Source organism: Pleurodeles waltl, chromosome 3_1 (genome assembly GCF_031143425.1).
Source record: "Pleurodeles waltl isolate 20211129_DDA chromosome 3_1, aPleWal1.hap1.20221129, whole genome shotgun sequence".
Taxonomy (NCBI): domain Eukaryota; kingdom Metazoa; phylum Chordata; class Amphibia; order Caudata; family Salamandridae; genus Pleurodeles; species Pleurodeles waltl.
Window position 1 is genome coordinate 611796093 of NC_090440.1, and position 24356 is coordinate 611820448.

The following is a 24356-nucleotide window of genomic DNA, read 5'->3' on the forward strand; positions in this document are numbered from 1 at the left end:
ACAGGACCTTGTCGCCAAGCTCTCCCAGTTCTTCTACTGCAAGATAACTAATATATGTATGACAACTTTGACACCCAGATGGCAGACCCTGCAATACAGCTCCCCTTCTTGTCCTGGAACACCACTCTGACCTTATGGCCCACCATCTTCACGAACAAAATTGCCTCCTTCATGCAGTTCGTTCTCTTTGGGGACCTATGGGACCCCTGCCCACTACATCTTTGCCTGTCTCAAGAGCCACCTACCCAGATGACTGGAAACGTGCCTCCCTCCCAGCTCAAGAAGACATCCGTGTACCAGACGGAGCTTGGTCTGCAACTGTACCCGGCCATAGTTTTGGAGAACATAATAAACAAGCACCTAAACGACCATCTCCATGCCTACAAACTCCTTCATGCCACAACACAGAACCACAATGACAACACAGAAACAGCCCTCATGTCTGCAACAGGCAACATATGCATGATCTTGGACAGAGGAAACATGTGAACCACTATCCTCCTGGACCTCTCAGCAGCATTCAACACTGAATACCGGCCAATCCTCATTCGACTTCTACATGACACTGGAATCCTAAGGCCTGCACTCTGATGGATGTGCTCCTTCCGGGCAGGAAGAACCCAGTCTGTCAACCTAGCCCCCTGCTGCTCTGACACCCGCAAGGATCATCTCAGCCTGACTTTCTTGAACGCTTACATTACCCTGCTCGCAAGCATCATCCACACTAATGAGAGCAATGTCCTACCCTATGCCAGCGACACACCTCTAATTCTTTCTCTCTCACAAAACACCCATACCAAGTTTGGTACTTGCATGACCAGAGTCACTGACTATATGAAGACCAACTGCCTCAAACTGAACACAGACAAAACAGAAGTTGTGATTTTCTGGAAGAACTCATCACAGTGTGCCTCCACTTGGTAGTCGACTAAACGTGCACCCGCACCCCCTCCTAAGCCTAGAACCTTGGTGTATTCATCAACGGCTAACTCACCATTGACATGAAATCCCCTAAGGTAGGACTCTATTTTATGTAGGCTCTGACTTTATCTTAGGCAATGGGTTCACCATCTACTCAATCTTACGCAATGGAAGTCACCATGTTCCCTGATTTAAGCAGAATTATTGTCATGTCGGTCATTGGGTGCAAATGTTGTCTGACCTTATTTTTCTTAGAACAGTGAAAGCATTAAGTCATTCTGTTAATGACGTAGATAACGCACTTGCTGCAACAGTTGCTTGGTTCAAATGTTTACTTTTCATCATGTCAAGTTTAAACAAGAACAAATATGAAAAAGATTAGTTTGCATTGACGTCCTTTTACTTTTATATATTCATAAGGAACCATCTGGGATGCACACCTTGATGTATATAATAATCTGTCAGATATTCCTAAACTCATGCCAGAAATTCCAATTTCTGATCAGATTTACTTTATAAGGACTGCCATTTGACCACTTGTCAGGAGAGGTCTTTCTCTCAGATGATCGCACAAGATTCTGCAGAGTCTGTCTCGCCTACTGCCAGCACGCTCCGCATTTTGCAGATGATCCATCTTGCTTGAAGCTGATAAAGCTGAGTCCCGGAGGAAGACCGACGCATGTGTTTGCCCTTCATAGGGAGCAATGTCTTCATGCCTCCAACGATAGACATCCTTTGCTGTCAACAAGGTGTACAGTGCATATCTTCTCCCTAAAAAACTGTAGACTGCAAGTTGCTCTGACATCTATGCTCTTAGTATAGTGCATAGAAGTAGACATTAGATTGTTAGGCTTTAGATGAATTTTAACACTGTGAAAAATATTCATAACATGCCTTCTTGCTTTTTTCTAATATTCTGTGTAGTAGGTTTTAAATGTACTGAAAAATTGTTCCTGTAATAATAAATATGTTATCCTTAAGTGTTCATTCTTCTTGGTAGTACAGTGTGTGTGTGTGTGTGTGTGTGTGTGTGTGTGTGTGTGTGTGTGTAATATTATGAATAACAAAATAGATCTGTTACAATTAGCTTGTTGTCTGTAATCCCTTTATAGGGATTGTTAGGATCCCAAAAGCAATAAATCTAGTTCAGTAACGCATTGATTAGTGTTCTGCGGGGCTTCAATAGCCTGTCTTTTACATTCATCGTTGGTGCATTGAACAAAATTCACTTGTCGTGCCTGGGTGGGAAAGCACACCTTTTATAGTTACTCCAAAGTCATAGCTTACACAACACCCATGTCAACGGTGTCATAGCCTCTTGCTTTTATACCCTGAGAATGCAGAGGAAAATAGTTAAATGGCTCCTCGCCAGCACTTTCAAAACATTCTCTTAAGCTCTTGTCAAAAGCAAGCTGAACTATGTGAAAACTCTTTACGTCAGCAAACAACTCATGCAACACCTCCAAACCATTCAGAATTTGACAGCCAGGATCACACACAAGCTTCCTCACCACATGCGTATCACACCTCACATAATGGACCTCCACTGGCTTTCAGTACACAAACAAGCCTAGTTTAAACCTCTCGTACACACTTTCAAAGCCCTGTACAACATACAACACAGACCCCGCTTACCTCCACAAATCCACTAGGCAGATTAGCTCTGCCGGACTCCTACTGTCACATATTCCACTAGTGGTTTGGCCTTCTCCCACATTGCGAATAAAGCCTGAAATGAACTGCTGGTTTCACATCATAGCCACCTTTTCAATTATCAAATTCTGCAAGAAACTGATGACCTGGCTCTTCAAACAGACTACCACCCAGCAGCACTAGGCCAGACTAGGTTTGAATCTGCTTAAGCACCAGGGTAAGTACACTTCACAAATGCTCATAGCATAATATAACATGATCCACAGGACATAATGTCTGTTTTGAAGGGGTGGAGATAAAGGTGATTTTAAAGCATCAAGGTCCAAGCAATCAAGAGACATTCCTCAAGGCTAAATTCGTCAGGTACGTTTTCCACTTTTATGTGATCTTGGAATCGCCAGCTTAGTTGTACGAGGTAAGCTTGAAGGAGTTGACGAGATTAAGTGGAAACCGGTATGTTTTGAAGAGGAGGGGGTTGTTGTTGATCCTTGGGCGATCCCTATTTGCTAGTGACCTGGCATTGAGCAGAACTAAGGAATGCAACAAGATGTGCTCTGCCTGCAAGGTAGGCGTTTGTCCAGTTTATGGCATGCCCTGAATTTCTTTCTCATTTAGTCATTGGACCACTGGTCTTGGGTCAGCAGTAAATAACTTTGATGATAGGTTGAGTAGGGGTAGTACACGGACTCCATTGGAATTAGGAATACTCTTGAGGGATTTTCACATGGGCAAAAGTGCTTAGTGTATATTTTTTGTCTGTCTCATGTTTTGTCTGGTAGGAACCTGTTTTGTTCAAGAAGTGTTGAGATCTGGGAAAACGCTGTATTTTCAATGTGTTTACCTAAAACTGTTTTGTTTTGGTTTGTAATTTGTTAGGCTAGACTAGTAAAATGAATCCTTGCTTCTTTAGGATCACACCCTTGCATTACTTCTCAAAAAGAATAAACGTTTGTCACCATACAGCCTTGAATACCTCTATCCGTTAAAGCCATATTCTGGCTCCTAAGTGGCTTTTAGTTTTGCTGATTAACTCATTTACATTTACATGAAGCAACTTGTCCTTCAAGCCTGAAGATTTGTACAGGCCTAAAGCTGCAGGAGCCTTTGGCGAGGGCACCAAAACCTGCTTCAGTTTTGAAACTTCCATTGATGCTGGAAGTCCTCTGCATTGTAACGGCTACCTGCTCATAGAGCCCCCCCACCCATCTCCAAAATCACTCTTTCTTCAGTGGGCTCTGAAGCCTCAGAGCAACCCACCCTCCAGTGCCTGCAGGAAGGGTTTGATGCTCAACAGTAACAGAATGAAACTGGCAAAATCACTAAAAAGCCTCCACTGTAGCCGACGGCGAGACTACCACACAAGGAGGCTTATTTTTTAGCAGAAAATAGCTTTTAAGCCTCCACCAACTACTAAGCTTACAAAGCATAAGGAGACCAATATGACACACTCAAGGGACTATTATAATGTTGATTTTCCCTGGGCGCCACAGATCCTGATCTGTATCTAGCTTGGCCATCTTACTGCCCAACCCTCCAGCCCCTGACCCTTTCACGGAAGAGATGCTATACAAACCACAACAAAAAGTCTGGTTCCTCACAACGGTTAAATGGATGCTCAAGACCACCCCTGACACCTTTGGAGGAGCCTGTTAAAGCTAGGATATCCCCCACAGGTCACCAAGACATACAGACCTTCTCCCAACGCTCCTTCCTACATTCGTGAGCAGCCTCCAGCAGATATCCCAGTTGGGCATACAGCCTGCAAGTGCGCCAGTGCCCAGGCTACAGGGGACACTCCGGGTAAGGAGAGCAAAAAGATAGATTCCACAGGTAAGAGGCTGGAGGGTCGCTTTGCTCTCCTGGTACAATACAACACACTGGTACAAGATGCAAGACCTCAAGCATCTCCTTGAGGAATTAAATCAGTAGATAGAGAGCGTGGTGGTAGATAGGAAAACTATTCCAAAATGCCACCTTCCGCTGTTTCCTAGATGCCCCTTACACCTAATACTGCTGTATCAATATTAACAGCCTTGTTAGATGCCACCCCTGGCTTTGTATATCTTGGTTTAAACAAGAAGTACAACAGAATTTGCTCATCCTGCCCTTTGGTGGCGTACACCTCTTCGGTCTGCAGGTTGATAAAATCCTGGCGAAACTCAAAACAGGCGGCAGATTTTAAAAACAACAATCTGATGGATGGAATGCTTGAATTAATCTCAGCCACTATCAGTCGTTTGGGCCACATCCCAATCCATCGTTTTTTTTTGCCCACCATGCCACCTCAGTTTGGACTCGGCTATGTGCAAATCATTCTTGACCCTGCCCCTCATGGGAACAGTCCAGCCCAAATTGCCAGGTCCTCCCTGAACTGGAACACAAGCAAGATAGGACCGGGTTTGCCTTAGTTAGGGCTTTTCAGCCAGGTATAGCTTGGTTCCAGTGGCACAATGAGCCTGGGACCCACATCTGGCCGTACCCAGGCATTACCTAAAAAAAAATACCCTGAGACAGCCAAGGCTGTGGGAGCCATAAAGTCATCTAGCCAGTGTGGCTCCTTTTGGAGGCAGTAGTGCAGGATATGCAGTAAAACTACCTTCTGATGGATACAACTACCTGTGGATTCCTCACCTAAAGAATTTTCCCCATGCGCCAGCATCCAACGGAAATTTTCTTCTAGCTCTGCATGTCGACGATGACGTCACAATTGCCCGACTCCCACACAACGCCGTATGACATCATCCAGGCAATAAGAGGTCCTCGTCCACGTGCAGACGTCAGTTCCCTTTTTTGCATGCCTTTGAGTAATGTGTTTTTCTTTGAGGCTACCAGGGAGCTACTGTTTCACTTCGTGTATTACAATGTCTCAGCCACGGAAATCGGGTTTTCAACCCTGTAGAGAGTGCGACGGCCGAATGTCGGTCACAGACCCACATGAAAATTGTTTGTGGTGTCTGAGCTCTGACCCTGAGGTCGAAGCGTGCGGTTCATGCTAGTGCATGAATCTCGAGGCTCTCAAAGAGCGGGAGGCCAAGCTATTCTTGGCAAGATCGAAGAAGAAGAGACATCGTCGTAGGTCTTCTTCCAAGTCCTCGAAATCGCACAGGCGTCATCGAGACTCCAGACGCCGGCATGATTCACGACGCCGATCAAGTAAGGACCGGTCCCGCTCGAGGTCGCCATCAGCTAGACGCCGAACGACATGGGAAGTTAGTCCGACGGTAACACCTCCCCCTCGGACGACTCCTACTTCTCCGACATCTCCGCTGTCGATCTTCGAAGTCTATCCTCACCAGGAGCCGGCGGTCTCACCTGCGCAGACAGAGATGCCTGAAACCACGCCGGCGCCGGCTCTGCAGGGATATCCAGCGTTCCCGGCGCCAGGCACAGACCCTGCCGCATTTCTTAATGTGATGTTTAACATCTTCGCCACCATGGCTTTTGGGGGTGGTCACGTGGGGCCTTCGGGTCCGTTGGCATATGACATTTGTGTTCCGGCTCAGTACAGGCAGACGCCCTTCATGCCGTTCCTTCCTACGGGAAGTGCTGGTTCGGTGCCGGTACCAATGGCGTCACCTAGAAAGCCTGTGACGCTGAGGGCATCTGCTGCCCCGGCGCCGATGAGTTTGCCGCAACTTCCATCGACATTGAAGAAGCCTAGGGCGCCGATGGATCCGGCGTCTGATGAATCCGAGGGTCGAGGCCGTCTGAGGTTTTCCCCAAGGATAGAATCCAGGCTCTGCTCCAGGAGATTGGATCTGAGGCTGCTTGAGTAGCAAGAGGGTGAGATTGTGGAGCCCCTGGGAGACCTGCAGGGTTTGGACACGGCTAGTGGTTTGGACACTTCCCCGGAGTGGGACTTGGCATCTCTGGGGGAGTACACCGAGGAGGCTGCCTCTTTCCATTCGGTGGTCAGGAAGGCGGCGGATTTTCTTGACCTTCCTCTTCCAGCTGCAGATGTAAAGACCAATATTCTTACTGAGGTTTTGCACCTTTCTTGAACAGTGGCAGAGCCGCTTCCTCCTTTTAATGAGGTGCTTATGGACCCAATAATGGAGGTGTGGAAGAAGCCTGTGACTTCTACGGCAGTAAATAGGTCTGTTGCGAGGAGGTATCTGGTGGCTCCTGGAGATCCAGCGTTTTTGTCTAGACATCCGACTCCAGAGAGTTTGGTGGTGCAGGCTTCATTCTCCTCCCGCTCTGCTCCAGGATCTTTTCCAGGGGTTCCTGTGGGCAGGGAGTCCAAGAGAATTGACCAATCTGCTAAAAAGGTGTTCTCTTCATGCAGCATGGCCCTTAAGTCAACAAATGCTACCTGTGTCCTGGGTACATCTATGCTCTGATGGACGAGACCAAGACACACTCTGGATTACCTCAGAAGGTTCTTAACCTTTTGGCGGATGCTCAGGCAGCGGCGAACCATGTTATCCAATCTGGGCTTGACACGTCTGACTCTTGGGCCAGGGCTATGGGCACGTCTATAGCATGAAGACGGCATGCCTGTCTACGGTCTTCAGGATTTTCTTCCGATGTACAGACAACCCTACTTGATCTGCCCTTTGATGGGGCTAAACTGTTTGGGACAAAGGCTGACTCTGCCGTGGAGCGGTTCAAAGAAAGTAGGGCCACGGCAAAATCCTTGGGCTTACAAGCTTCCACCTCTACTTTCTTGAGGTTTAGGGGGTTTGGGCGTGGCTCTTCCTTTCCCGAGAGATTCCAGGCAGCAGGACAGCAACCTACTACTGCTCACCCCTGTAGATCATTTAGGGGAAGGGGTAGGGTTCGTACCAGAGGGGCCACCCAGCAGCACTCTGCCTCTTCCTCTTTATCCGGAGGGGTGCAACAGGGAAAGCAGCCTTAGTCCTCCATCACTCCCTTTGCATGCATCTCCTGTAGGGGGGAGACTGTCTCAGTTTCTTCACATGTGGGAGTCAATAACATTGAACTCCTGGATCACCGATATTGTGGGGAAAGGTTATACTCTTCCCTTTCGGAAGTTTCCCCCTCTCATCCCTCCCCACCCATCCTTCTGTTCGGAAGACCATCTTCTTTTACTACAACAGGAAGTTTTAGTCCTTTTGTCGAAAGGTGCAGTGGAGTTGGTTCCAGAGCAGGGGTCAGGGCTGTTATTCAAGATATTTCCTGATTCCCCTAGAAGGATATGGTCGGTTGAGGCCAATCCTGGTCCTGAGGATTTTGAATTGGTTCCTCAAGCAGGAAGAGTTCAAAATGCTGACCCTAGCACAGGTTCTTTCGGCGTTGAACGAAGGGGATTGGATGGTGTCTGTTGACTTGCAGGATACTTACTTTCATATCCCGATCCTCAAGTCGCGCAGGAAGTATCTCCGGTTTGTGGTGGGGTCGCAACACTATCAGTTTGCGGTCCTTCCGTTTGCGATTTCCCCCCCTCCCGTTTGGTCTTACTTCGGGACCTCTAGTCTTCATGAAGGTGATGGCGGTGGCTGCGGCAGAGCTCAGAAGAAGGGGGATAGCAGTATTCCCTTATCTGGACGATTGGTTAATCAAAGCCAAGTCTCCGGAGCTCCTGCGGCGTCACCTACAGTCGACAACCCAGTTGTTGTTCGATCTGGGCTTTTCGGTGAACGTGCCCAAATCTCACCTGGAGCCCTCTCAACGCCTTCTGTTCATAGGGGCAGCACTGGACACAATGTTGAATCAGGCCTTTGCTCCTCCGCAGCGGGATCAGGACATTCATGCGCTGATTCCAATGTTCCAGAATGAGGCGGTCGTTCCAGTCCTCAAGGTCCTTCGTCTGCTTGGTCTGTTCGCTTCTTGCATTCTGCTGGTCACTCATGCAAGCTGGCACATTAGGGCTCTTCAGTGGTGTCTCCGCAGGCAGTGGTTTCAACACAAAGGGGATCTCGAGGAATCGATCAGGATCTCCAGAGACGCTGCAGCGGATCTTCAATGGTGGGCTGCGGTCGGCAACCTTTCTCAAGGAAAGCCGTTCTCCCTGCCAGTGTCCACAGTGATAACGGACGCCTCCACTCTAGGGTGGGGAGCTCATCTGGGGGACCTGGAGGTCAAAGGCCATTGGTCTCCAGGGGAGCAGAAGTTTCACATCAATCTGTTGGAATTGCCGGCGATACGTCTGGCTCTCAAGGCCTTCCTCCCTTCCCTTCGCGGTCGGTAGGTTCAAGTCCTGACAGACAACACTACTGTGATGTGGTATATAAACAAGCAGGGAGGAGTGGGCTCGTACCTTCTCTGCAGAGAAGCTCTACGGCTCTGGTCCTGGGCTCAGGACCATCGGTTTTGCTTGGTAGCAAACCATTTGGCTGGAGTTTTCAACGTGCGTGCAGACAGTCTCAGTCGGCGCATTTCGACCGATCACCAGTGGCGTCTTCATCCAGACCTGGTCTTTTACATCTTCCAGTTGTGGGGGTATCCACAGATAGACCTGTTTGCCACTTGGGAGAACGCGCACTTTCCGTCGTTCTGCAGCCTCCAGTGTCCGGTGCAAGGAGCTTCGGGGAAGCAATTCAGATGTCTTCCCCCCTCCCCCCCCCCCAATAACCTTGATTCTTCGGGTCCTGAGGAAGATTCGCCAAGACCGGCCCAAGTCATCTTAATAGCTCCGGATTGGCCAAGAAGGGTGTGATATTCAGATCTTCTCCAACTTTCTCTGTGCCCTCCGCTCCGTCTCCCTCTCGCAGTTGCAGGTTCTACACCCCCACCTCCAGAGCCTGCACCTACATGCCTGGAGATTGAACAGGGCAATCTGAGTACTTTTTCTGTCCCACCTGAGGTGGTGGACGTTATATTATTGGCCAGGCAACACTCCACCAAATCTATCTATGCAAGCAGGTGGGCTAAATTTGTGACTTGGTGTGGAGAGAATCAAAATAATCCCTTACGTGCCCACTTATCTGACATTTTGTTGTTTGCGTTATCCTTGGCGCAGAGGGGTTGTGCAATTGCCACTGTTAAGGGTTATTTGTCCGCGCTGTCACCCCTTTTGTGCCTTCTAGACCAACGCTCCTTGTAAGTCCCCAATTGTTTTGAGGTTCATTAGGGGTCTCATTAACAGGTTTCCGCCCACTCCTTTCGTTATGCCGCATAGGGATTTATGAACTTAGTGTTAGTTTTTCTGATGGGTTCACCATTTGAACCAATGCATTCATGTCCTTTTGAGGTTTTTAGTTTTGAAAACTGTTTTTCTAGTTGCCATTACATCCGCTAGAAGGGTGAGTGAGCTCCAGGCTCTTAGTGTGGAACCCCCATATACTTCCTTTTTTTAGGGGCAAGGTGGTGTTAAGGACCAAGGCCGCTTTCTTACCGAAGGTTGTTACACCCTTTCATTTAGGACAGTCCATCACACTTTCTTCCTTCTATCCTCCACCTCATCCATCAAAGGAGGAAGAGAGGCTACACCGACTTGACCCAAGAAGAGCATTGAGCTTCTTCGTCGACAGGACAAGAGAGTTCAGACAGGACGATCAGCTCATCGTCAGTTACATGGGGAAGAGGAAAGGCAAAGCTGTCCACAAGAGAACGCTTTCCAGGTGGGTCGTTCTTTGAATCAAATTGTGTTATTCTCTAGCAAAGAAGGAACCTCCTGTTGGGGTTAAGGGCCCGTTGCACCAGGGCTAAGACTGCCTCCTCGGCTTTAGCTAGAGGGGTTCCTGTGATTGACATCTGCAAGGCTGCAACTTGGGCATCCCTCCACACATTTGCTAAACATTATTGCTTGGATTCTGAAGTTGGGAGGGATGGCCATTTTGCAAGGTCAGTGCTGCAGGATTTCTTGGTCTGACCATTCAGGCACCCACCACCGAGTGCGGTACTGCTTTGGGACTCTATTCTTTAGGTGAGGAATCCACAGGTAGTTTATCCATCAGAAGAACAAGTTACTTACCTTCGGTAACGCCTTTTTTGGTGGATACACTAGCTACCTGTGGATTCCTCACGGTCCCACTGCCTCCCCGTTGCTTGGTTGGTCTTACCAAGATATCCTTGGGTGAGCATCTGTATGTTGCTGATATGTATATACTGATGCAATGATTTATATATGTGTATATAATTGTTTATGTATGTATATATATGTGTGTGTGTGTGTAGACATATGGATATATTTCGTATTGTAGGACTGTATACAGTAGGATGTTTATTTCTACTCGTTATGTTTCCTATTGGTTGAATTAAATGATGGTATATAAGTTTGAATGATGTGTTCATGTTAAGTATGTAGTGTCGATGTTCGCCTCAAAGGCACGTAAAAAATGGTCGACGAGGACCTTTTATTGCCTGGATGACGTCATACGGCGTTGCGTGGGAGTCGGGCAATTGTGACGTCATCGTCGACGTGCAGAGCTAGAAGAAAATCTCCGTCGTATGCTGGCACATGGGGAAAATTCTTTAGGTGAGGAATCCACCGGTAGCTAGTGTATCCACCAGAAAAGGCATTACCGAAGGTAAGTAACTTGTTCTTTCCAGACACCCCTTCTTCCTATCGGGGACAGTAGCCTCAAAATTAATACTTCTGGTGCACATATAGGAACAGCAACAATAGAAGTAGAGGCAAGGGAGGCTCCGGTAAAAGGGGGCTTAGTGAAGTAATGCAGTCGTAGTATTCAGGATAAATATCATAAGCCTTCATTGCACAAGCAAGCGTGCTCAAGCGTGGAGTCCCCTTTGCCGGTCAGCAGGTAACTGCCAGCAATTAGAACCCCACTGTCCAACCTTCTGTGAAAGAACGTAGAATTTCTAGAATGTATTTTGAGCAATAACATATGGACAAATGAAAGCACTTACATTATTAATGGAGGGGGAGGTGTTATAATGAGGATATAAAGAACTGTAATAAAATAAGATGTAGTGATGCAAAAATGAGAATAATAAAACAATGCAAGAAAAGGAAACAACTTATTATTCTGAGTTAAGTGAAATATGTGACATTGAATAAAGAAAAAGGAGTAATGGCATACAAAACTTCAGAAGTTTATGAACAGGGAAAAAAGCCATTGTGGTAAAGGAAACGTTTCATGTAACATACTCCTGTAAATACATGGGTGGTCTGCTTGGTCTCGAAATCCTTCTGATCCTTCTACTTGTCCAAATATTTACATTATTTTCATCACCAAACCTCTAACCATCTCAACTTCCCAAGCAACTCTGAGTGCCACTAGATCTCACAACCTCTTCATCTTTCATCAACATGTATCCATAACACTTATCTGTTATGTCTTCTTCCTCTCTGCTCATTTGAGTTCCATTTTTGGCCACCATTCTTAAGTCCCATTGTTCACCATTGGTCAGGATTACGTGCCATCTATGTACTTTTTTTTTTTTTTCCTCTTCTTCCTTGTTTTACTTTGAAAGGTCCCATAATGTATCCAGACCTCTTTTTTTTTTGTTAAACTCCAGATCTTAGCTTTACCCAATCGGCTGCCACAATTCTAGACCTTCGATTCTCTGGTTGAAACTTATAATTACTGTGAACATCCTTCCCATTATCCAAGTCACGTATCCAACAGGGATTGAGTTTGGAAATGGGCTTTCCTACCCATCACGCAAAATTGTATCTTTCCTGTAACTGCGTTTTCAGTAGTGCGATAGGCCCATACTAGATCAGAAATTAAAACCTCCACATCCAGTCTGCTGAGCTCAGCCAACTGTAGCCACCCACCTCCCCCCCCCATTAATCATGCTATTTATCCTCTCCGAAATTCTATTTGCACAGGGATTTATAACACAGTCAGTGAATGTTTACTACTACAAGACATTAAGAAGTCTTTCATCTCTGAAGACGTCAGCTGCGTCCCATTATTAATGATTAGGACAGCATGGAAACCCTCCTCTTGAAATACTTTCTGTAGTGCCCTTATGATTGCTGTAGTAGAGATTTTTGACATAAATTTCACTACCAACCATTTAGAATGAACATCAGCCATTACCATGGCAATTTTTTTTTTTCTCCAATAACCCAGATTTGACTTTGGTCCAATGCAGTCCATGCATACACTATGCAACGGACTGCCTGGATCATAGATATTCCCACCATCTGATTGCGCACCAACTCTCATTAGAACATTGGAATGCTGGAGGCTCCATTGAAAACAATGGAGTGCTGCTGGCTTTTACTGGCCGGTAAAAGCCCGCAGCGCCAACATTCCAATGTTCGCTTTGTTCACAGCAACAGCTGTGAACAAAGCCTCACGGAGCCAGAGGGGATTTTAATCCCCTCGGGCTCCGAACATTTTTTTTTTTTTTTTAATAGAACATTCTGCCCTGTGTGGCAGAATGTTCTAATAGCCTATAATCTCTTCCCACTTTCTGTACATGCAGAACATCGTTCTAACCATACCACCAGGTCAACGTCTGTTCCTGGCCACCAGAACTTCATCCTAAGTCTTTTTTTTGTAATTGTCTTTCCCAAATGTCCCGATTTCAAACTGTGTCTTCCATACCTCTGTGGGTGGAACAATTTTGTCACCATGCATCACCATTTTCCCTCCTAGTTTAGAAAGTTCATCCAGTACTTCGTTATAGGGTCACACAACTGGGGGAAGAGTACTGTCTTTTCTCTCAACGTTTCTTATTAGCTCTATCACACTTTTCAACGTCTTGTCACCCTCCATAGCTGTGGACCATTCTGACTCACTCACTATTCCCTTACTCCAGAGGACCACATCCTGCACACTCGCCATCGCTCCTTCTTGTTCATTCTTCCTTATTCCTTTTTCATCTACACTTTCCCAGTCAAGTGACTTGCGAAAGGCAGTCCGTCTGAACATTTCTCCAACCAGGGGTGTATTCTTCACTACAGTTGTACTCTTGTAGATATGAGGCAGGTCTGGCAAGCCTTGCTGAGCTTTTACCAGTACCTCCTCGTGATAAAATTCTCAAAAGTGATTTGTAATCAGTACGCAAAGTACTCTGACATCCCCACACACATGTAAGAAAATATTCTATACCACACGTTGCTGCCGATGTTTCCTTCTCAATAACCACATAGTGTCTCTCAGACGTTGTCAAGGTGTGCGAGGCAAAAGCAACAGTTGTCTTTGTGGATCCATGCAACTGAGACAATATGGCACCAATCCCTATTGCACTGACATCGACTGTTTTGATTGTTTTTTTTTTTTGGTACAGCGAGGTACCAAAATGTTGACACCACACACTTCATTCTTTATTTGTTGAAAACTCTTGTGCGAGGTCCCAGACAAAATTCACTCCTTTGCGCATAAGGACTTCCAAATTTGCTCTCTTACTGACAAAATTATTAACAAATGTAGAATAGTATTCTGTTAAACCCAAAAAAGAGCTCAACTGCTTTTTGTCCTTTAGGGTTGGTGCTGATTTAATGGCAGCTCACACATCTCTCTTGGGGTTGACACCTTCAGCAGTTAAGGTATAGACAAAATATTCAATTTCTCTGATTAAGACCAGAGAAATGTTTAACACCAATTTCAAGGTGCCATTGTGCCTCAATGGTGTCTCCGAACACCAAAATGTAATCTTGAAAATATGACATTGTCCAAGCACTTAAAAACTTCACTCATCATCTTCTGGAAGACACTAGCTGTGGATGATATGCCAAAAGGCATCCTAGTGAATTGGTAAGTGCCTTCCATGGTGATGAATGCTGTCAAGGCCTTGGAATTTGTATCTGGTGAGTTGCATGTGTAAGATCCAATCTTGAAAATTACTTTGGCTATTTGAGTAACCAAATAAGTTTATTGATGAAGGGAAAGCTGTCCGCCACTGTTCAGATTTAACCTTCTTAAATCAACATTAAATCTCAGTTTCCATCCTTTTTTTTTTTTGTTTGTAATATCTACCGGAGATATCTGTTCGGCTGCCTCCACTCCACTACAACATTTTCCTGAGCAATTTTTTTAAAACGTCTTCTCTGACTAGAATTGGCACTCTCCTAGGTTTGTGCTGCACAGGCATAGTTCCGTGCTTCCACTTTATCTCATGTACATACACTTTCAATTCTCCAGAGTTTTTTTTAAAACACATTCTTTGCCCCCTGTAGAATGTACTCAAGAGTAATGTCTTCGACTACAATAACTTGGTGGGGGCGCATGGATTTATATTGATATGTAGATCATATTGCTGACCCCATAAGGGTGGGTCTCGACTCAGAAACATAAACTTTGATTCTAATGCTCCTGTCCTTGAACCTTATTTCTGTAAGCATATATACAACTGTCGATCCGCTCTCCACGGTATCCACCCGGGTTGATACCTTCTGGTAATAAATGGACCAATGGCCATTTTTGAAAAAACTATTTTTTCTGGTATGATTGTATATGATGAACCTGAATCTACCTTCAATTTCACGGTCTAGTTTTTGATGTTGATTTCAGCTTTGGGTCTTTGTGTCCTGTCTGCAATTTCATGAGTGGTGTCATTTTTGCCCACGCAAATACCCAGTCAGTGGTAGTATTGGCAAATGTGTCAGGCACTTCATACATCACTATAGCCACTTTCCATGTGCCATATTCTTTGTCTTTTCACATCCTGACAAAATTACCTTTATGACCACACTTCTTACACTCCTTTCTAGAGTGTAACAATTGTTAGAATCAGAAGAGTGATATTTACTACCACATCTATTGCAGTTTTGTTTGTAATTTTATTACTGTTAATGGGTTTGGTTCCATTCTTAGAAAGCCATCTAAATGTTGCAGCAACATCACTTTTCTATTAGAGATACTTCCCCTGAACTTTAACCGTCATTCCTTTCCTCTAATGCAATGTTCAAATTCCTCCACCACCTTTCCAATCTCTACTGCATCCTTCAAGGAGGGGTGAGGGATCCTTTGTTGCACATAACCTCTCTTGCATTTGCAACTTCTACATTGAAAAATCAGTTGATCTACTGATTAACTCATCTGCCATAGGCCCAAACTTGCATTTAACTGAAAGTTCTCTTAACTGTGTTACACATTTGTTCACTGACTCACCAGCCTTTTGTGGTTGGGTATGACTACATTAAAACTCTTTGGGAACCTTAGCTCCAACCTTCTCCTTACTTCAACATACACATCTTCAATGACTTGTCCTGCCTGATTGACTGATTTGGGCAAATATTTAAATATGTATTGCCCTGCCTTATCCAACACAGTTAGTAAAATTGCTTGTTTCCTACTGGAACTGAATTATAACCCATCCAGAATTATCAAAAATGTCTATCCACTCCTGCCATTGTATTGATGGGGGCGCTGGTTGTGCTAGAAACGGGCAGTGGAGTCACTGCTGCTAGATCCATTGTTATCAGTGCAACCACACAATAAATGTAAGTTTGCACAAATAAATACAGAATTAAATAAGGGTGGAATTTTACTTCTTCCCTGGACAAAAAAGTGAGGGAAAAAAAGAAACTAAAACCAATAAATTAATTATTAGAGTTTGCCTTCAATTTTTCCAGTTTCCTTGCACTGCCTACTAGAATAATGGGAGGTACTAATGAGGTAACAAGTTGAGGGTGTGTGTTTTTTTTTTTTTTTTTTTTTTTTTTTTGCTTGAAGACTGACAGTTTCTTCAAACTGACTCCAGGTGCCATGTGATCCCAATAAAGTATATGATTTCTGAAGCCAGTACGATTTCTGCCTGATCTCCTGTAAATGCAACTATTTTTGTTGACACGGAGGGTGCGCTCGTTCTGTCAGTCTGTCTGCACCAAGACAATTCATGCGTCATAAGAATGCGCGTATTACAGGGAGATATAAACGCAAAAAGGAAGCAGAACGGACACTGCACATGGAGTGTTGTGCGCAGCCAGCGCTGGAGGAGCGGAGCAACTCACACAGCTTAAGGTTGAGGAAGAGTGTTGGCAGAGCTCGAGTGCATAGGCACACGCTTGAATGAATACGTTCAGATATGCAGCCGTTGGTTTTGTCAAAATCAAACCTCTGGGCGTTCCGAAACTTGGCAATGACATAAATAGTCACTCAATGACCCTGGGACATTTCAAAACTTGCTGATCACATAAATAGTCGCACATTGCTCTGGAGACGATTACAAATGCGTTCCACAACTGCCAGTCTTTTTGCCACCTGTCTGCTTGTGATGAGTGCGTAGCCCAACATTATATAGAGCATCCCCCCCCTTTTTTTTTTTTAAAGAAAAAAAAAAAGAAAGCTCTGCTACAGACCTGCAAATTCTTTGCTGTCTGTCTAAATCTTACTTGATAATGTTTGTGGGTTCTCAGCATCTAAAGTGAGAGTAAGTCTGTATTCCTGCTGCCTTGTCAGTCATCGCCAAAATGAAGTAATGCAGCCATAGGCTTCCAGATGCATATTGTAAGCCTTTATTCAACAGGCAAACTCTCAAGATTGGTGCTCCCTTTGCCGGTCAGCAGGTAACCGCCATTAAATAGAATCCCACTGTTTAACCTTCTGTGATCATATAAGAAGAGTTTCAAGTGCTTTCTCCAAAAGGGTGCCATCGAACGCCTTGATCAAGCAAACATACCCGACCTACCCCCTCCACCAACTGGGCAAAGAGTTTATTCACTATATTTTTTAATCTCCAAAAAGGATGGCTCTCAGACTCATTCTGGACCTGAGGCCCCTCAACAAATGCTGTCTCTGAACATTTCTGTGTAATGACTCTGGTTACCTTTACATCAGGGATGCTTACTTCTACATCTTCATTCATTCTTCCCATTGCGTACCTGCAATTTGTAGTAAGTGGCTGACATTATCAGTTCAGTGTACTCCCCTTCGGCATCAACACACCCCAAAGTGTCTGGATGTGGTGGGATGGCCATTTAATTGTGTGTGTTCCCTATCTTGATGATTCACCGATCAAGAGTGCAAGCAGCCAACTGTGCCTACTACACCCACAGGCAACCATCTCACTTCATAGTCTTAGGTTCATCATAACTGTGACCAAGTCCCACCATCCAACCTTTTACAGATAAAAATCCTTTTTAGGAGCAATTCTAAATTTAGTCACCATCAATGCCTCAAAGGGTCGCCACCTTTGCCGACTTGTATCACTCTTTCAGCCACAGCATCATCTTGCATTAGAACTGCAGTGTACCTCTTGGACATGGTAGCTTCACATGCTCCCATTGTAACATTGCCTTTGGCACAAGCATCACAAGTGGAGGGTCAAACTGAAGATTTAGCATTGGTAATTGCCAGTTCCCTTCGCTGCCTGCAGTGGTGGAACAGCAACAACTTGTTGCAGGACATTCCTTTCGTGGACCCCATTTCACAAGTCACCATCACCACTGATGCCTCCCAAGCCGGGTAGGGAGTTTACTACAACCACAACACAATGCAGGTTTGGACTCCACAAAGGTAGAACCCAGATGTGGACAATCTTGAGCTCCTGGTGATCCGCCTTGCCCTCAAAGCCTTCCTACCGATTATTCAAAGCCAAGTAGTAGTGATCAGGACAGTTGATATGACTGCCTTGTACCACCTTCAGAAGCAGGGGGCACTCACTCACAACCCCTGTCTGCTGGCCCAGCACATCTGCCATTGGGCCCTTCGCCACGGCCTTCACTTGATAGCAGAGTATCTTCTGGGGGGTGAATAACTACCTGATGGACCCATTAAGCAGAAGGCATTAGCAAACTCATGAGGGGAAACTCAACCCTGCACCAGTACATCCAGCACTGGGGCATTCTAGATATAGACCTCTTTGCCACCCCTGATAACGCAAAATGCCCAAGCTTAAGCTGCAGGTACCTAGACCCTTGATCTATGCACATTGCACAGTGGATCAAACGTTGGGGGATATTTGCCTATGTTTTTCACCTCTTCACGATGTGGTGAACATTGCTAACACTAATTCTGATGGCCCCCAACTGGGCAACGCAGCCTTGCTGTTCAGCCCTACTAAAGATGTTGATCACCAATCGCAAAAACACTTCCCAGCAGGCTGGATCTTCTCACCAGGATTCAAAGCCAGATCACACACCCAGATCCCAAGCAACTTAATCTAGTGATCTGACACTGCAGGTCCTAGAATTTAGTTACTTGTGTCTTCCCAAGGAATGCATGGTCTTCCTGCGCAAGTCCCTCAGGCCTACCCACACGTGCATGCTATGCTGCAAAGTGGAAAAGATTTGTTCACTACTACATTGCTAAGAAATTAGATACTCTTACACCTGCAGTCCAAGACATCATTTACCTACTCAACTCCCAGAAGTCAGGTCTACCCTACACTTCAGTACTCCTTCATTTAGTGGTGATAGCTGTGTACATGCAAATAAGGCAAACATTTTCTCTCCCTTGCATCCCTGTCGTTCTTAGAACTGTTAGTCATTCCCCCTATTGTTCACCCAGCATCAGTGTGAAACCACAATATTTTAGTTACTTGACTCATGTGTCCCCCATTCGAACCCTTACACTCTTGCTTGCTCCAGTACCTTTTCTGGAAGGTAGACTTAAACCACATGAGTGATTTGCGTGCCCTCGCCCTGCACCTTTCATTCAAGTTCACTGGACAGTAGTACTCAGGCCACGCCCTAATTTCCCCATTTCACCTTAAGCAGACTATAGAGCTCCCGGTCACCCTCCTCCCCCGTGATGGAGAGAGTGCTCTCTACCCTAGATGTGAGGCACAATCGTATTACACTGAAAGAGCTAAACCTTTTTGCAAGAATGATCAATTTTTGGTTACCTTTGCAAAGTCTGGACAAAGGACAGCCTGTTTCCAAAGCAGGGATTGCTAAAGGGATAGTTCAGTTTATTCAGGCTTGCTATCTCAAAGACTATAGAGCTCTCCCCGTTACTCCTAGGGCTCATTCTATTTATAAGAAGGCTGCTACCATAGCCTTTTTAGGGAACATTCCCTGAGCTGACATATGCAAGGCAACTACATGATTAACCCAACACACTTTTACTGAGAACTACTGTGTGGATGTTCTGTCCAGACAACAGGTATTGGTTGGCCAGACGGTTCGAAGAACTTTTTCCAGACATCTCGACGATTCACACGCTAGCTCTGCTTATGGAGGGTACTTCTTCAGTCTATGCAGAGCATGTGTATCTACAGCAACACATACTGCAAATATAAAATGTTACCCTGTAAGCACCTGTTAATAGCTTGTACTGCTATAGATTAACATGCGTCCACCGTCCTCCCCAGGTGCATGTGACTCGGATTAGTTCTTTCTTTTCCTTAGACCATTCTTATTTTTCTGCTGTACACATGTGCATCATTTACTGTTCACTCAATCCCATTCTACTGTCACTCACTGTACGCAAAATAATCAAACATGCCCGTGCGCTTTGCCAGCAAACAGAGGAGTAACTATACCTTGTGACTCGAAAGACGTCTTCTAAGAAAACTTCCAAACCTAACACTAGATGACAGGAGTGTGTTACAAAGCGTGTGAATCTACTGCACTAAAAGATATGAACAGATGGGTACAGGATAAGTAACATTTTCTGCTCGTAAAGTTTAACTTGAATGCTATAACAATTACAGAAGGATACTGGTTTCGTTGGTCTAAGACTGTAAACCTATACATTTGTCTTGGATTTGGATTCATCAAGTAATGTGCAAGATTGGTGCTCACCTTTTTAGGTTGAGCACTCAAGCGCTTTTACTTGTTGTAGGTATTGTGGGCTTTTAACCATGCCAACAGCACGCCCATCACTTTCACTCGTTTGTGGGCTTGCCTTTCAAAAATCCTTTGTCACTGGTATATGCTTTACTTTTGTCCCTCCTTGGGGCGGTTTTGTTACTGCCTTTCAGACTGCCCCTGTTGCATGGATAATTGCACGATTGCTGGTACGTTTGACTGCAAGCAAACTACTTCTTCCTTTTGTGTGTCTCCTTCCTGCTCATGCTGATGGCGGCCATGGCGCGTTGAATTGGCTCGCTCATGTCAACTGTTTTACTTCAGGTTTCAATTTGTGTATCAAGAAAAGTCCAGTTAGGAATTTACAACGGTAATAGCTCTAACTCGAGCAGATGCGAGACCTGTTGCATTGCAAATGCTTGTTAATGTTTACAAAGCCCTGTGCACTAGCACAAAAAAAAGTATTGGGCCAGGGACAGTGTTCTGTGGCTGCCGTCCCGAGTTGACATGTCTGAGGCTTGAACAAAAATCTACTGTAGATTGACCCTCATGATGAGGAGTTAGTGCCCACAGCATGCTAAGAATCTTTTTTGCTCTGCTGATCAATTTCAGTTGTATTGATCTTCGGAAAAGTCCTCATCACCTCAAATTGTCTCATTTTCTTTAGTAAAAGTAGTACAAAGGCAGTGGTAAAACATGTTTTATTTGATATTCAGTGCATTTTCATGCAGCAGGAGCACACCCACCATTTCACCCATATCTCATATGCAACTACACTCCATTTAGCAGCTGATTTCAGTTAGTGATACTTTTAAAAATGTATGCCTAAATTACGTTTTCCAGATTTTCACTATGTGCAATCCAAGCAATATTCATGCATAATTAATTAGTATATTAGTACAACCTTCATACATTTAAATAAAATATCAATCGATAGACCTCTAGTATCCTAATCTTTAGATTACCTCATAACCTTGATTTCTATTCAAAATACAATTAGACACAAACATTGTGTTCTGCTTGTATGTTTACCATTTCAGAAACATTGATACACATTTTCCGTTTGCATGTAAAGTGGGGACAGCTTCACAGAGTAAATGTTATGCATCTAAGAATTTAAGCAGATTAGAACCTCGTCTGACTGCAGTGTCCGCAAAGAATAAATAGTGTTAGCCGCAAGTTTATTCGAATTTTAATTCCTTTGCCTCTGCTTGGATATTTTGGGACATTAAATCATCCTACAAGCCCTAACAGCCCTCTGTGTTGTTAATGTTTTTCTTTTTAAATTTAATTTCACCAGTGGTTTTCTTCATCCTTAATTCGCGATAATGTATAATACTGCCTATATTCTGTTATGTAAAGAGGCCCTACACCATGTAGATGAAAAATTAGGTTTAATATTTAATGGATATGATATTGAATTGCCGGACACTGGGTCCCTGGCTATCCTTGGCCCTCTTCATAGATTTGACATGTGTGAAGCACATCTAAAGAAGTGTCATGTAACCAAGTTATTATATCTCTGTGGGTTGTTCCATAAACCTTTGAGTTTCTCTACTATATTTGGTGCTCATTAGAAAAGTGTCATCTTTTAAAACCTAGATATCATGTATTTGTTTACACAGCTCTTAATTATGGTCTCAAATTTGCATAGTAAGCCGCAGAAAAGGACCCTGTTACTGGAGGGTGAGATACCATTAAATAGAAAAGAATTCCGCTTTAAGATGGTGCACCCCAGTCATTTTGGAATCGTGACCCACTTTTCAGAACGACAAACTTTTGCAACCCATCTAACTTTAATGGACATTAGGTGGTGATTTTCTTTTTTTAGGCTCGAGCCCGCAAAGTGCTCTGTCCCTGGTGTAATCTCTCTGAGCTTCTAACCATGCCTGTGTCACGCCCATCAGTCTGGTTGGTTCGTGGCCTTGCCTTTTTAAAATTTGCTTTTATTTCATTAGTGAAAGGCATGCACATGTTATGCCTTTTCTGGTGTTTAGCCCTCCTTGAGCGCACTGGCCAACTACTGAAAACATACGGAAACATCTGTGTTTCCCGTATGGTTTCTGGACTACCTCTTCTTTTTATTTTGTAGGCAGCACTATCTCGTTGAGCAGGAGTCTAGCGCTTTGCAGGACATCGACCCTGTCACATGGATATTTGCACTTTTGCTGGTTACATGGATAATGGCTCTTTTGCAGATATGTTTCACTGCGAGCAAACTTCTGTTTTTTGTGTGTCTTGGCTAATGGCGGCTGTTGGCTCGTTTATGTGAAACTGTTTTACTTTTCAGTTTATGTGGCAAGAAAAGTCTGATTAGGAATTTGATACGCAAGTAGCTCAAACTTGAGCAAACGCGAGACGCATTGCATTGCAAATGCTTGTTTTCTATGTAAATAAAGCATTGTGTGGTAGCATATTGTCTGTTACAGACAGCACATTTTCCATTGAAGTGGCCACTAAATTTACAGAGACATGCCTCTTTACTGATAAAAGTATATTGCTCACAGTGTGTGTATTTCGAGGTTAGGGAATCTTTGTCAGTAAAGTGTCTTGATTTTGTTTGATCCTATTAAAATCTTAGTTTCCATCACACTTCAGAATTACAAAAAATATGCTTCAGTTTTGCTTTCTTAACTGCGGAAATACCTGTGAACGGGTATTTACATTTTGTTGTGTTAGAAAAAATTACAGCCTTTCCTTTCACACTCAGGATACCCCGGCAAGATTGTCACATAATTTGGTTTACTTTTCTTTCTCTAATTGCAAAGTAAGAGGCATTTGTAAACACTAATACCCATGTTAAAAATAAATAAATAATAAGCCGCAGTTTGTTAAAAGACTAGCTTGACATTTGACCTGTGTCATTGAAGGACAGAAAATGTTATGTTACACCTCTTCTCCGTGATGTTTTGCTGCCTCCATCCACTGGCACTGTTGCAGCCAGATGTTCCGACTGAACAGAGCAACTGTGTATGAGTGGTATGTCTGAAGTCTTTCTAGATCTGCTTCATTGTCGTTACACTGCGGTTATGTTGTCTTTTTAAAAATTTTTTTTTTGCATAATAGAGAAACCATATGTTAGGATGTACTGAAAATCTTATTCTGTCTGTTTTTTAATAGAATATTTCAAATGCAGCAAATGTGACGGGATAAATACAGAATTTGAAGACAAATTTATTTATTGCTTAAACTATCACAATCCACTAAAAATCTGCTTATGACCGACCAACAGTTTGAGAAACACTGCTCTGAGATGTACATCACCATCTTCAAGAATATCTTTGTATTTACATGAAAAGTCACATATCAGTGTAATAAAGTGGGCTATTGCCTGTCACCCATACCCGGGGTAGGTTGCTGTAAATGGTGTTTTGTACAAAAACATGGAAACAAGGTGACTAGGATTTTGAGGTAAACTCTTCTCCAGGTTGGGCCATCCCTAATCATGGTCTCAGCTCAGCCATCAGAGGCTCTGCGATGCCTTAATTTAGTGTTATATATCAGTTATGGTTGCTAACCAATACTGAGCCTTTCTTCTGATATTGCTTCCGGGTTTGAGCAACTCTGTTCTCCACTATTTTCAAATGGTTTTAGTACAGAGTTTCCCACTTTTCATGGAACTCTACCTGCTCCTCTGTATAAATGTTTCTTAATCAGACTTTAACAGCCATTAAGTATACTTCCTATAAAGGATTTTCAGAAGAGGCTATCAAAACACCTTCCATGGGTAAAATGTAGATTTGGCTACAGATCTTGGGTTGATTGCAGGGGGTGTTGGACCAAGTATTGAAATAGTAATGGACCTAGAAAACGTATCTTACTCCTCAGAAATGAAATTGAAGCAATAAAATGAGTCTGTGATCCATCACAAACACAGTGAAAAGAAGCCTGTTCAACTTCTTGAAGAATGAATAACCTTGAATATCAGTGATCCTTATAGAACAAAATCTCATAAAATAGAGATTATATGTTTTTCCCTAATGTATATAACATTACTAATTATCTATCTGGGCGGCTTGAGCTTTGGCCAAGAATAAAGGTGCTTTTGGATCACTGGGTTAAGTATACAATTTTTCTAAAACTCACATTTTCTTAACAAGTCTTGACCACTTTATTTAAGCTAGCTTCTGCCTAATTAGTAATGAAAACCCAACATTGTTCTTTGTGCACTAATTTATTCTCATGGTCGCCACCTTTTGAGTAGTGGCTAACATCAGTAGCAGCACGCTTTCTTAAAACCTTGTTGCTACTGTGGGCAGTA

At 44.0% G+C, this 24356-nt stretch overlaps 1 protein-coding gene across 3 annotated transcripts in view; it reads left to right on the forward strand.

Annotated features, from left to right (window-relative positions):
- PHRF1 (PHD and ring finger domains 1) overlaps positions 1 to 24356 on the forward strand; it is a 606102-nt gene that overhangs the window by 32439 nt on the left and 549307 nt on the right. The window lies entirely within an intron of this gene.